General features: G+C 41.7%; 1 protein-coding gene across 6 annotated transcripts in view; it reads right to left on the reverse strand.

The window, feature by feature from the left end:
• Positions 1–12,391, reverse strand: part of Nachralpha6 (nicotinic acetylcholine receptor alpha6) — a 227,708-nt gene that overhangs the window by 213,682 nt on the left and 1,635 nt on the right. For 4 of the 6 annotated variants that reach the window (XM_083093600.1, XM_083093598.1, XM_083093593.1 and 1 more), the window contains exon 1: positions 4–1,133. The exons of 1 other annotated variant lie outside the window; for it this stretch is intronic. The gene's annotated coding sequence lies outside the window, so the exon portion shown is untranslated. Of the gene's footprint in view, positions 1–3; positions 1,134–12,391 lie in introns of those variants that run through there. One more of the 6 variants, XM_083093595.1, reaches the window with a different exon arrangement.

The raw sequence follows: 12,391 nt of genomic DNA on the forward strand, positions 1-12,391 counted from the left end.
TACGTGTGCTCTCTTTCTTTCTCTCTCGTGGTTTCGAGAGGGGCGCGGGGGTGCTATCGTGACTCTTGGCAGCACCACGGACCTGCGTTCGCGGCCTGGCCGGCGATCGTCTTCCTCGTCTCACTACAGTCCACCGCGCGTTCCATCCTCCCGCGGAGCAGCACCGCCACCTCCGCCTCCTTCGCTGCCTCCTACTTCACCGGAGCGCAACACGGTGTTGCCCGGTATCTAGGCAACTTTGCGGAGCGTGGCTGCTCCCTCTGCCAGCAGCCCGTTCCACGTAGGCAACGAATTCGCCGCTGTCGCGCGTCTTCTTCTCTTCTTTTCCTTCTTCTTTCGAGATAGAGCTGCTCTCTCTCTCTTCTCTCTCCTTTCGCACCCTTTTCGTCGCACTCGTTTCTTCTTCTTTTCTCCTCAACAAGGATCACGCGTTCGCGCGAACGTGCATTCTCGTGTATCCGCGTTCATCATCGTCGTCCCTCCTGTCCTGTTGCAGCTAGCTCTTCTCTCTCTCCGCAATCCCATCCGTCTCCGTCCTCACGTCGCTCTATGTGTCGCTGCTTTTATCCGTAATTGCTTTCGTCCTTTGGCGAAGTCGTTCCTCTTGTACGCACGCTTCTATCTCGTATCGCACGCATCGGCTTTTCACACGAGCGAAATAATAACGAACGCGCGATATATCCGAACGACGATTAAGACGATTGTGGCGACGAACACGATGACGAAGATGACGAAGAGACGTGTAGCTTCCCGTACAGGCCGCACGCACAGGATGTACGCCGCGAAGTCCGTCCGAACGTGGCAACTCGCGCTAGACTGAGACAACGGCTGGCAAGAGGGAAACGACGGAAGATCAGAGAAATAGGAATGGAGAGAAAGAGGTGGCAAAAGATAAGAGGGATAAAGAGAGAAAGAAAGAGAAACAGAGAGAGAGAAAGAGAGAGAGAGAAAGAGAAAGAGAGAGAGAGGGGGATTGGACACGCGGGGATGGAGAGAACCGCCTCTTGTCCCTGCGAACGGGTGCCCGAACCGGAAACCGAAACCCCTGAAAAAGGAAGCGGTCGGGGTCGTGTACGAGCTACCGGTCGAGCTCTCGCGACTCGCAGCTACCGCCGCGATATAAGCGCGAGGAGCGTTCCCCACGAGATGGGGCATAATCCTCCTCCGCCACCTCCATCACCGGAGCAGCCGCCCTCCCCGCTGTCCCTACCTCCCGTGGCCGCCTCCGGTTCCCACCACGATTTCGTGGGAGGCTGCGGACTGGACCAGCACGCAACCAGCGTGACCCCCACTACATCGCGAGCACCGGGGGAGTAGACTCGGGGGTGCGATGGCGCGAGGGGGGAGACAGCGCGGGGCTCGAGGGGATGCGAGAAGGCGGGTGAGACGGGCGGCCCGGGGGTGAAGGAGAGAGCCGGAGGACAGCATCCCCGAAGCCCACCCCACAGATCAATATTGTGCCCACCACCTTGTACCGGAGAATCTATCCCTGTCTCTCTCCTATAACCGTCGCGCGACGTATGTTTCATCTCTCTCATCTCCAACCACCCCTTTGCGAACCCCCGTGGCTCACGGCCGTTGCCGTGTATCGCGAGCTCACTCTGCTTCCCTCCTTTCTCTCTCTTTCTCTCCTATTCATCCTCTCTCCCTTGCTCTTATTTTCGCCTTCTCTCTCAAGTGTAAGCGCGCGCGCGCGCGCGCGAGGGTGTGCGTTGATTCCATCGCGACCGTCGCGAACGATGCTGGAGCATGGTCCAAGTCCGCTAAGGGGGATTAGCCTCGGCGGTCGAGATCCCAGGGACGGCATAGTTTTTGGTGTATCAAAGGGTACCGACACCACACAAGTAGAACACGGATAGATATCGGGGTTGACAAATGAGTCGTTTTCAAAGTTGTTGGGAAAATGCATGTTTAAAATGAGATTGTTCGACGAACAAAATGTTACATGCACGGTCATTATATATCGATCAAAGTTTTTGCAAGATGGACACCCGCGTAATGTCTTTTTTTTTCATAAAAAGAACAGAGCAAATGTGGTGTAAAGTTACAATAGATTATTTAAAAAAATATATTTTAGTTATATGATAACTTTTTTGCTTTTTTAAATTTGAGGAAATAATTAATGGTAATAATTGTATTTTTCGTAAATGATTATTTTGAAATATTGGACAAAAAAATGAAACTTAATACTATAAAAATAATAATAAAATATAATAAATTAGTAGATACGTTAATACAGTGTAAATGAATATGTTTATAATAAATTTAATATCTTTCTAAAATAATGAACATGTTATACTGCTTTATATATTTTTGATTACTTTTATTTATATAGTATCACATGTACATGTAATATAAATATATATTAATATATAGAATTATATTTAATAAATTGACGATACACAGACAGTCTCTTTACCAGCAGTTGTTTGTTGAGAAGATTGCAGGAAAATCATACAAGGCGCTTTAGTCAGTCAGAGATCATTATTTTATAAAAATAGAAGAAGAAAGAGAGAGGAAATGCTAAATTTTTCAAGCTTTTTCAAAATATTTTTTATATTATTTGATAAAGATTAATTAAGAAATAAATAACTTCGTTTTCTTATTTTTGCCTAAATGCCACTTTTTTGATACTATCGCTGGTAATCTCCCTTCAGAATCGTTCAAACCTGCATCACCGTCCTATGAAAATGTAGCAAGTCCGAGGCTTTTACAGTCGATACTATACCGGCTTTTACGTTCATCATATGCTGTTACTCACTAAATTCTTACAAATATCTCCCTTCAAAAATATATTCTAGTCGAGAAGACAGATTCCTTGAAAACTTTCTGTATATATTTTCTCGCAGAAAAATATTTTGCATATATGTTAAATCTCGAAAAGACATATTTCATATTTATAATTATATGTAAGATCTCTTCCATATCTTTGATTGCATAACATTGTATCAATCCCAGTATATTTTTATAATCTAAGAATATATATTATACATATATTAATTTTAATTCACAATGCCTGAAAATCAATCAATTCGAATGAAATAACTCTGTGATATTCAAAATTGTAATGGATACCCAAACTATAATCAATGAAACTTATTTATTCATCAAAGTTATTCATTGATTTTACGCAATAATAGCATGGTCTGGATGAATTATGTTAATAATTAATATTTGCATAACTATATCTAATAACACTGATTAAAGTTCTCATTATACAATGAAACTGCAATTAATAATTTGCAATCAGTCACATAAATAACAACCTTAGACAAGTACATAAATATAATCTAATCATTAGGTGTCACATTTTCGTAAACGATAATTATAATTTAATGATTAATAAATGTAATTATAATTAAATGATTTAGTAATATTTATTGTTTTCCCCTTTATTATTTCCTATGCATCGTGTAAAGTTGTTTGAAATATTCTGTACTAGTTCTGATATATAGTATAATATACTTAGTAGAATATTATCGTTATAAGTGTCCACATTCACAGCAAAGTCCACGTGCGAGTAACGAGAAGATTCAAGGATTCAGCATTTTCCTTTATATATACGAGGTCGTTTACTCATTGTTATAACTTCCTTAGAAGCCATTACAAAGACGCGCGCTCCCCTATTCTAAGATAATTCGGCTGACACAAAGCACACAGCTACCCAAAGTTTACGGAGAGAGAGAAGAGAGAGAGAGAGGGAGAGAGAAAGAGAGAGAGAGAGAGAGAGAGAGAGAGAGGGAGAGAGAGAGAAAGAGAGAGAGAGAAGGCAATTTGCCATACGCTACATTAAATTTCACAAAAGCGGGAAGCCCTTGCCACGGCAGCGTAATCACTAATCAAAACTACGTTTCTAGACCGTGTCAGGCATCAGGTTCGTTCCCGTACCATTTAGAGCAACATCGAATACAATTACCCACCTACTCAGTATGCTAATTACGGCAAGACGCCGGATGAGGTAATATATCGTCATCTTACCCGCGCCATTTCGAGATGGTCAAGACTGAGATTCGCCACCACGTTCCCAAGAAAACAATGCGTTCATAAATTCGCACATACCGACAGATTAATCGGCGCGAGAGAAACAAATCATTGAGATGCAAATTTTTGCGCGCTTTAAGCGTACCTGCGGTCTTATCCTCTCCATTCTTCGAGAACCAGAAGTGAATTATATCGCAACGGCGGATTGAATAGTGACTAAAATTCTTATAAATATTAATGATAAAAAAATTTCGACGTTTATTAAAGCTGGCGAAAGCATTCATTGAAAACTGGTGAAAGCGCGTATACGAATCTATTCATTCGTCTCGGCGATTATCGCGCGACGACCAGCAAGTGAGTTCCTTGCGGCGCTCGGAATGGTCAAGGCTACAAGCTGAGACGGATGGACGGACCGGTACGAGAAATGAGCGATGTTTTATAAGACGCAGGTATACAAGCAGGAAGGGAACAGTTGCACCTGGCAACCCGGAGATGGAACCCGAACTCACGCCTCGCAGGCGCGTCTCTCACCACACGATCCGACCCATTCCACTCTCCACGGTCCATTCCTCACAGCCGGCCGTCCCTCTTTGAGAATCAGCCTGCTGGTCGTACACTCGCCCAAAATAACAGAAATTGTGGAGAAATCAGCGTTCCCCCTGGACTATCCTCGTGGACCATTGTGGCGCCTCGAAGAGCGACAAGGCTCCTCGACGAGCCGGAACGCTATTGTGTATCGCCGAGTTTTCGCTCCTTTAGATCGCTCTTGCATCGTCCAGGAATGGTTTGACTTTTCTGCGCTCTTTTCAATTTCATTGCACTTTAATGCCGATTGCACGAGGCACCAGGTGTCACGGTGGTACCCCTCTGACGTATCGCTTGCTCGCTCGCTATCGCCCGTGGACTTTTATTTACGACGCGCGACGAATCCGATGCGGAACGCTCGGTTAAATACAGTGAAGAGAAGGGAAGGAAGGGAGGAAGGAGGGAGGACAAAGTTCTCTCATGTGCGCTCGAGGGGGTGAAGCAAAACCGCGCGCGATCGACCCGGGGTTCTCTCTCCCCGAACTTTCGGGTCAAACATTCGATGCTGGAAACATCTATTTAGGTCATTCGGTTCGCGAACAGATCACTCGAAACTTTTGCGCAATTGACGTATCCGGGACGGAATGTGCGCGATCTGTGCAAATATGTGTTTTCGACGCTGTGCTTCGAATGAAACGGAAATGTTAACGCCTTCACCTATCCAACCCGAACGCGAGTCTGTGTGCGATCTACAGTCGATGCTGTCTGTTATGATAAGATTAAAACATCGAAATATTGAATTTATTTTACAATAAAGAGATAGAAAAAAACAAATTACATAAAATAATTTTTAAATGTAAATGTATTTCAATTTTGTCTAGCAAATAATATTTCAACTCAAATAAAAATATTTGAAATGGAGATAAATTATTTAACGAATATAAAGTCTATATTTTTTTAACGAAAATATCGAGAAAGATAATCGTTTGTCAACACTTTTCCAATTTTCGAAAATTCCACTTCTTGATAAGTAAACTTCAACTAAAATTTCTGTTAAAGTAAAGTGTTTCTATAATCAACTGAGAAATAAAGTTTTGTTATTTATGTAAAACTTGAATCATGAAAACTTGCGACATAATGTTATATCTGTGTGTTTTTGCATTTGACTTTTTTTATAAATTTTCTTATATAAAACTTATAAAAAACTTTTCTTATAAAAGAGAAAAAAAACACAAAACTATTTACATCGAGAGAGTGAGGAAAAAGAAAAAAATAAATGATTTAAATAAATCTGGCGCATGTTGCAGTATTAGTCATCAAAGTTAAAGTAAGTTTTTTTCCGAATGAATCAATATTAATCAATCAGCTAACTCTTTACTTACGAGGTGATAAATTATTTCGCGGATACGTCACGAAGCTTGGTCGACTTTGATTATTATAGAAACGGAATAACGATTAACTCTGCATATCGAGGACTTTTACGAATGGTGCAAAAGTATACGATGAATGGCGTTAACCGTATTTATTCTTGTCTTACTAACTCTTTTCAACTCTCGCGTGTCACAAGAATGAAGTTTCCTAGGACAGAGTATCCTGCATACGTCCAACTCTTTGCAAAATTATGCTTTGTGTGTCGATGTAAATCTATCATGATAGATATTTTTATCGATTACCAGAAGGTTTTGTCACGCAAAGGATAGAATTTCAATAACAGCCAATTTTACCGAAAAGATTTATATCCAATAATTAACTCATGTCAATTAGCTCTATTAGATTTCATATCGGATGGTATTTTGAAGGCACATGCACTAATTCAGTCAAACAGAATTGAAAATGTATCGTATGTATCGGTCAGTATCATGTGTTGAATATATATTCATATTTATTCCTACCATATATATAATTATAATTATAACCAAGCCAGTTTAATAACTATATCTACGTCCTTCAATCGTGATCGGGGTGTACGCACGGAATCTCTAATTAAAATGCGTCGAATGCATTGGAACTAACGTAAATGCCTCGTTAATCTCGCTGATTACAAGACTGCTGAGGGGACTGCACCTCGCTATGAGCCATCTGTGAGTCTGATGACAAGTGACGAAGAAAAGCATTCGTTAAGGGAGTTTCGCTTTTCTTTTTTGCTGTTCCCCGCAGTGAGTTATGAAGAGGCATGACAGAAAAAGAGAGAAGATGCGAAGGAGAGCTCGATGGAAAAAAGTCTGGTGTATAGCAATGCTACGCTAAGTAAAATGAGTAGAGAAACGTGTCTCTGTGCGTGAGGTACTCATTTGGGAGAGAGAATCTCTCTCTCTCTTTCTCTCTCTCTTTCTCTGTTTCTATTTCTCGCCTCTCTCTTGCCTCTCATCTTTCTCCGCCCATGCTCTTTCTTTGTCTCTCGCCGCGACTGTATATATTCCGGAATACTAATGACGCCGCGAGAGAAAATCCGCCTGGTAGTAACCCAAGAGTACCTACGGTTACCTGCAAAGTTTCCGCTTCATGTGCCAACTCGTGCAGATTCGTACCTACTTCGAAGGTGCCTCACTAAACGCCGTAACGTCCGCCGCGTTTCATAAATTAGGAGGAACATTCCTCCTGGGAGGACAAACCCTCCAAAACTCGACGCGGAAATAGAAGACGTACTCCGTAACGCGGCACACGAACCGGTTATGGCCGTAAGGGGAATACGATTGTTTCACGGTGGCATACGTAAAAGGGGAAGATGCCATGGCAAACAAAATAACGGAATACCTCATATGGCTTGTAATGTTATGCCAAATTGCGCCGATGTTTGTCGGCTACATAATATATAATATGGTCACGTAATAAGAACATGTTCTACCAAAATTAATTAATTACTTGTATGTGAATTTCAAGAGGGGGAATTTTTAGACACGTTCGAATTTGTTCCTTGTTGATGTGAGATGTAACATCAAGATAGATATATCGGGTCGGCGGATCAGCCACCAGGATTAGTCTCTGATGAAATTACCGTTTCGTTCTTATTATTATAGGGCGTTCTCATTCTTCTCGAAAACGGGCAGAGAATAAAAGTAATATCAAGTGAAGTTAAATGTTCCGGGAAATTATTAATTTCTACGAAAATAGAAGTTGCCAAGTTCTTTTGATCATCGAATTGGAAATGATCGTTTTGTGTGATGTAAGGCTAATAAGCGAAACTGGTTGGTTCAAACAAAAACGTCAAGCGAATCTTTCTTGTTAGACCAAGCGCGTTGTCTTTTAAGAATTTTGTTGTTATTTAGTATTTATTTAAAAGAAAAATTATAATATATTATTATTGAACATAATTGACTATATAATTTTTTTCTCACTTGAATATGACATTCGGAAAATTCGTATTCTAAAAATCATATAATGTCGCGATATGTTTACTTAAAATGGCAATTTCTTTTATGCATTATAAAACGTGATTCATTTTACTACTTTTTTAAAACTTTAGAAAATATATAACATATATCTTTAATGATCTAGTCATTATTTATGATAAATTACAATTAAAGATAAATTGATTCATTTCAATAATTTTTAATTGTACGATATTAATAAAGCTATAAATTTTAATTTGTATTTAATTTTCACAAATTTTAAATTGCTTTTACATATAAAAAATTATATATAATTAAAAAATTTGAATCATTTCTAAATTTAAAAAGTGGAAAATAAATTTATGTTCAATAATGATTATGTTTCTCATTTTTATAGTAGTAGATTATACCAAATATGTAAACAGAATAATATCCTCTTGTATTAGGGCTATATTATAGTAACTCTCCCTTTCTTGTTCTAGGGTTAATCGTGGACTAACAAATATTCCCAAGACAAACAAGAGCACCCTAACTCATATGTCGAGAATTTTATCTCTAGTCTTTGAAGAACTTTTACAGCCGACTTGCCGGAACGCATAAATAAGAAATGAAACGCATGACGGCACATTTGTCCGGCGAGTAAAAAAATATTTTCGCCTCGTTGGCGCTCGCATGCGCGACGAAAATTTATCGAAAGCTGTTCTGACGGAACTATTCGTTTCCGGAAGTGGTTGGAAACTAGTTCGACATTCAATTTCTCTCCGCGAGACGATTTGTCCATCACCGCCGTCGACCGAGGTGCGACCTCGGGATTCCATATCGTGCCCAACGACTCGTATCCGTCAGGTAAGTTTCGTTTTCCAATCCCCCTAGCTCTCTTTCTCTCTCTAACCACACGAAAACTAAGTACGAAGTATAAGCGGGCTTTAAAAGCGGAGGATTGAACTGCGGAAGAGCGGATGAGAAGCTAGCTGCCTCTCGCCTAACTATACGAAATCTGATACAGTTCACGCGGGTATCGCAAAAACTTTGCCCTGTATCCGAAGTTCTCCGTTCGTTATGTGTGTGCGCGATACTTTCTATCTCATTCCGACGAGCGTTTCGATCGGCCAAAAAGGAGCCCCCGTTAGATAAGAGGCACCGTTATCTACGCTACTTATTGTCGGAGGACGCTATTATGAAATTGACTGGAAACCGTACTCGCTACTCGCCATTGAATGACGCGATTGCTTCTTCTTTTCTCTCTACTAATATACCGGAAGATTTATCTGTCACCGCCTCGGAGAGATTGTTAGGACGGATCAAAGAGAGAAGGGAAAAAAGCTCAGTCGGTTGCTCCGACTAAGGCGTTTTTTGCGAGATCTGCGCGGCGAACAATAATTTTTTCGTCCGGCCAATTTCGAAGAGAATTTCCATTGTAATCGGCGGTTGTGCGATGTTGTTCATAAATCATGCCCGAACAAACGATTTGTAATCCGTACCCGCGGCGTACGGATGCGACGGACGCTGCAAATCTATCGATCAATGACGCCGCGATAGCGCGATTCGCGTTTTAATTCTGACAAGTATACGAGATCGCATAAACTGAATTTATGAAAGAGTATCAAATTTAATAACATCTCGCAGATGATTGTTCATCAGTGATAATTCAAATTGCTATTGATATTCCGATGTTTTTGTGCGATAGTGAAATATTATTTCAGTTTTCTCGACAATGAATATCGTTCTTTTCACCGAATACCGAACACCGACTACGCTTTTTAGCGAATATCCAGTGCATCCGATACGGTGTACGCGCTTGTTTATAATATTTATAAGGCGTCATCATATTTCTAACAGGAGTATATATTTTCAGGCTCGACACGGATTTACCGTGATGCATGCGTCCTGTATACACGCACGCTCTTTCGGCGATGGAGAATCGATTGGACACCGTCGTCTCGCCTCCTGCGAGTCACAATAAATAGCGAATAGCAGGGTGAAATTCGAGACTAGGAACGACGGAAAATATGCGACGGAAAAACTAAGAATCGGCAGAAAATTTTAATTAAAATCCCGGATCTGGGTTAAAAGAAATTTAATTAAAAACAAGAAAAGAGTAGAGAGAAATCAAATGTTATAAACGACCTCGCGAATCGCAATTTACTCACAGTTATTTATTTATATTTAATTTTCGCGATAAAACGCGACTCGCGATGGTATTAAATTCGCGAGCGTATCCGATGCGCGACAGGTACGGACGGGAAATACAACTGCGTCTAGTTTAATGAGCTATCGATTCAAACTAGACGTCGTTTTACGATTTTATATGCACGGCGATGCGTCGGCGATCAATCACAATTACGAGATCGCTTGCCGATGCGAGTGCCGCGAAATATCGTCACGCGAGAGTTCATCGAGCGAGATATTACGAGCGCCGGTGGAGTCTTTGCGAGAATGTAACCAGCCGGTATGACAAATCGTCTACATGCCATGCGCAAATCCAATTTTACGAAGCACGATCCCGGCGGATGGAAGTGCATCGGCAACGCCGAGGGACGCCACGCAATACGCCCCCGCCTGGTCTCAGGCATGACGGCGGTTGAATTCCACCGGGAGTGCAAGCTTTTGGCGACTTAGCCAGGCAACCCTGGCCGTCCTCGGATAGCGAAAAGGGGATGTATGCCGGAGAACTCGGGTGGCTTCGGATATCCTCTCGAGAATGGAGAGCGCATCGAGGTAGCGATGGGACCGAGACCGAGAGACGAGTTTCGATCTTCCGACGCGAGCGATGTTAGGTCGAGTTTTATAAACTCGAACCCGCTAACCCGGGGATATTTCGGCAATTTCGAAAATCGAGCGAGGCATGTTGATAGCGCGAAAGACACGCGATAGCCTTTTGATTTTATCGTTCTTTCGTATGGCATCGAAAATTTCGGTAACTCTTTTGAAAAGTTGGGAAATGTCCAACGTCAGGCCAGACTTTGAAGACTTTCGATCGCCAAAGTTTCTTGACATTGGTAGAATTCGAAGAGTGCCCGACGCTATTGAAAACTTCGTAGTTAACGGCGCGGGTGAGAAATCGCGAGTGCACCGTCCGGAATCTCGAATTTGCGCTTGGCAATCGATGGGATTCCGCGCCATCGCTGCCGGCCTTACAATTTCACCCTCGGTCCTTCGAGGTCTTCGTGAAAAAGAATCGTATGGAGACCGGAAAGTAAGCGTCGAGAGTGTTATATATCGCGCAAAAGCGTGCGTTTCCACAAAAATAACTATAGATTTCTATTACAATTCTCCTCGACTTTGCGTATAATTGCCTCGACCGTAACGTTATAAATCGTCTCGACGATCTCTCTTTTGTCACGCTCGTTTACTTTATACAAAGCTTAACGGTCCTTACGCAATTTGTAATTAAGAGATTTTTCCAACACAAAGAAAATACATAAATCAGGTAACAATCCCTGTCTTTGTCGACGTGGCAGATTTAATAGTAGTGGTATATTGTGTGCCATTCAGATTTAAACTCGTAGCACGACAAGATAAAGAGAACGTCTGCCATTCTATACAATTGATGTAAAGTGAAAGAAAGCGAGAAAAAGACACCGTTTTAATTTACGCACAATCTCTCAAATGCAAGGACGATTGCGCGTAGACGATGAGCTTTGCTACGCTGTTTCGCGCCCGTTTCGTATGAGGCGAGGCAAGATTGTATACAGTTAGGTAATAACTACGAATGCATGCCTTATCCCGGCAGTGAGTACTTAATGTAAATGATTTTGCCAAGTTTCGCGGGACAAAGGGCGCGGGCGTAGTTTCGAAACTCGCATGCTGGCAACAACCCCGGAAGTTTCTCTGAATTTTAATGAAAAATGGAGCGGGGATCGCGCGCGCCGGTCGTATTTGCGTTACGAATGCTGGTGGTGATGGTAACGGAGATTGTGATGGTGGCGGTGATGCTGGCGGTAGAAGAGGAGGTAGAAGGGAGAGCGCGAAACAAACACGGCTCTAGTTCGGTAAATTGTTTGAGATTATCGCGCATTACTATCAATTAGCATCTGCGCATCGTGTACACGTTACTCGCGTAATACCGCGGAAAAAGGACAGATGATGCCTGCCGCGAAATACAGGGCCGTCGTTATGTCGGGTGTTGTAGTGCGATACATCTTGCCGAAATTTTATTTCGTATATTCACGGTTACAGAGTCACGAGATTCGAGTTTCTGAATCGTATGAGAGGCCCTTTCGCTATTAAAGCGTGGAGTAAAATCCCGAAAAATATTCAACGGAGTATGTTATTTAAAATTTTATTTGAGAATAAATTTTATAACGACTTATTTCACTATGAAACAGTCACAAATAGCTAGATATTGCATCGCGCTTCACATGGTTTTTACGAAACATTATTTTAATTTCTTCAATTTGGATACGAAACTTTCGAATAAATCAATTGAATAATGCGCAGGAATGCGCGCGTAACGAACGAATAACACGCATAATCGTAACGAGAATGTCACTCGGAAATTGGTCAACGCGCGCGTAAATTCCATATGCGTAAAAAAAGAACGTAAATCGTTTTAA

Source organism: Camponotus vicinus, unplaced genomic scaffold, assembly GCF_025532165.1.
Source record: "Camponotus vicinus isolate PSW18456_S1 unplaced genomic scaffold, iyCamVici1.0 SCAF_3, whole genome shotgun sequence".
In the NCBI taxonomy this organism is placed as follows: domain Eukaryota; kingdom Metazoa; phylum Arthropoda; class Insecta; order Hymenoptera; family Formicidae; genus Camponotus; species Camponotus vicinus.